The sequence below is a fragment of the Phodopus roborovskii genome, unplaced genomic scaffold (genome assembly GCF_943737965.1).
Source record: "Phodopus roborovskii unplaced genomic scaffold, PHOROB, whole genome shotgun sequence".
Lineage (NCBI taxonomy): Eukaryota > Metazoa > Chordata > Mammalia > Rodentia > Cricetidae > Phodopus > Phodopus roborovskii.
The window spans coordinates 183,285-186,386 of NW_026126725.1; positions in this window are offsets into that span (position 1 = coordinate 183,285).

The following is a 3,102-nucleotide window of genomic DNA, read 5'->3' on the forward strand; positions in this document are numbered from 1 at the left end:
CACTGACATACACTCTGTCTTATTAAAACCATTAATGATGAGGGAATGTAAGGAGCATTGATTGCTAATATTTGTTTGTTTTACAATTGTTGGTGGTGCTTGTATTGTGAATTTATTTGCCTTGCTTTACACTTGGTTTCTAGTAAAGAGTGATTGTCTATTGTCTATTCTTTTTGGGTGTAGTGAACTTCCTTGAATTAGAATTTTCCTTCGACAATTTCTGTAGTGATTTATTTGTAGATATATATTGTAAAAAAATTGGCTTATTCATTAAATATCTTGTTTTCTCCTTCTCTTATGATGGAGAGTATTGTTGGGTATAATTGCCTGGGCTAGTATCTGGGTAGAACATCTATTTGGGACCGTCTAGCCTTCGGGATTTCCATGGAGAAGTGAGGTTTAAATTTAATAGGTCAGCATTTATATGTTACTTGGCAATTTTCCTTCACTGCTGTCAATAATCTTTCATTATTCTCGATTTAGCTGTTTTGAATATTATATGTTAATATGACTTGTTTTGTTTTTTGGGACAAGGCTATTTGGTTTTTGATCTGCTCCTTGTACTTTCATGGGTATGTCCTCCTTCAGACACAGAAATTTTTCTTCAAAAAGTTTGTGCCCTAGCACCAGTCATGCTGACTGGAGCATTTGTTTCTCATACCCATGAGAGGTCTCTCAGGGTTTATAAACTAGCACTGTCCTTAGACTGATAAATTAATTTCTCAGACCTATGCTGGTCATTTTTTTTTTATTTTGTACCACTGGGATTCCGGTGTCTTATTAGTTTCACAAACCTTCTGCCACACTCATGGAGAAAAAAAAAAAAAAAAACAATAGTTATATCTCATAACTTTATGACTTCTGCTAGTGGTTGGGAATGTGTTTAGTGCAGCTGCCATCTTTACCATGAGGCCTAGCCTCACCCCAAGTGATTCTTCCCTCTGGTACACCAGCAACCATGGCAACAGACAGTCTAACCATGTTTTGTCACAAAAAACTTGTAAGTTATTTAATTTTTGCCTTATATTCTTTGTCCCTCATTTCTTTATTTCAAGGACTCCATTGTGCATGGATTCACAATATAGTTTTTCTTATTTTTCCAAGGCATGTTTGATATGTCTGTACATGTGATTGAAATTTACTTTATATGTAAATGTAAGCTAACTTATATTGTTTACATTTAACTGTGCTATCTCATATTTTCTAAAATATTATGTCTATTAATGATGACAAACATTTAAGATTATAAAGATCTACTTCAAATTAAGAAAAATATTTATGAGACACAGTCCTTCTTGTAGTCTGTTTACAAAGTTTAAGTTTCTATTATAAAAGGGAGTTTTTCTCTACCTCTTTGTCCTTTGTAGTGTAAGTCTAACCTACTAATTTAAGAACAGTTACAGTCAGGCTGGATGGCTCTGAGTAAAACATCCATCCACAGCCTCTCAGATTGAATCCAGTTTTCCAAACAGATTAATTAATTACAGGGATAAAGCCTTGCCTACAAACCTATTGCTTAAAATAAGTAAGTAAAGACAAACTTTGTCACATAAGGGGAACTAAATCTCTGATGTTCAGAGATCTGGAGAATATAGCATTCAATATATTTCATTAAAAAGCTTTTATAACAGAGATACCGGCCAGCTTCTATCTGCACAATCTCCTCCAAGAACATTGAAGACACTGAAGTAACTACCCACAAAATTGCAAATACTAGCCACTGAGCAATCCTGACTTTCATCTCAACTGATGGAAAAGACTCTAAGGACCGTGGACAAGTGGGCATTGAAATCGACTTTTTCCCTGTTGTGCTAAAGATCTGTCAGTTGTATGTGTTAATTCTTTCAGCCAAATGGTTTCTAACAGGATTATGCTGCTAATGTGCTTAATATTTATGGTTTCACAAAACCCAAGGATTCCTGTAAGTTCCATGGAGCCAAACTGGACCCACCCAAACATGTCAGATGTAATCCAAATAAATACTTCTCAACTTTACTCAAACTTTTCCGTGTCCCAGGACTCCATTCTCTCATAGCCAAAACACCTATCTGTTCTTACAATTCTCCACTCAAGTAAGAGGACCTAAGGAAAAGTTGTTTTCTAAACTTAACTTTTTCCTCTGCTCTTACAACATCTTGACACGTGGCACAGACCCATCAGAGTTCCATCCTGTCAGGACTACAATGAAACAACCAGGGACAAGAATGTGACAGCAACCCTGCTTTCTCAGATCACCCAGAGTGACCAATGCCCAAAAGTCAGCAGAAAGCGGTCTAGAGAATTGAACGTTCTTATTTGCTAATCTGCCACACACAAGCACCAGCTTTTTTAATTATACTAAGTGGTGGAAATGTTGGAATCCAGGAGTAAGCTGACACTGCACCATGATGATGCAAGGAACGCTCCTGGCCATTTCAATGCTATGTCATTTGTTACCTGGCTGCGCAGGAAACTCTGCAATGGCGCCAAGCATGGCCCCCACTCTCTCCTCCTCACTTCAGCTCCTCTTATCATTCCTCCTCTGCTACTTATTCATTATTTATTCTTTCTCTTTCTATTGTGATTTCAGTTCACCAGCAACTATCCCCCATTTCTCTCCTCTCTGCCAATTAACTCCAAATGGCCGCTGAATATTTTGTTGTGTTTCATAGGCAATAATTGAAACAAAAGAATATCATCCTTGCCTTCTCTTTGCTTGCTTTCCCTTGCCTTCCCTTCCATTGCCTAGAATAGCCTTACCTTCCTATTCACTTCCATTCATTCTCTTCCCTTGCCTTGCCTTCTGTTGCATTGCTTTGCCTTGACTTGCCTTGCATTGCCTTGTGTTTTCTTCCTGTCTGCAACCATCCCTTATGTTTTGCCTTTTCTTTCCTTCCCTTTCTTTCTCTTGCCTTGATAAGAATTTCCTTGCCTTGGCTTCCATTCACCCCACTTTGTTAAAATTTCCCTTTCTTTCTACTCGGTCCCCTTACATTTTCTTCCTTTCTCTTCCCTTCAATTTTATCTACTGGTGTTGTGTTGCTTGCCTTCCCTACCTTGCCATACACATTTTCTCTTCCCTTTATTTCCCTTCCCTTATATTCCTTCACTGGCCTTCCCTTT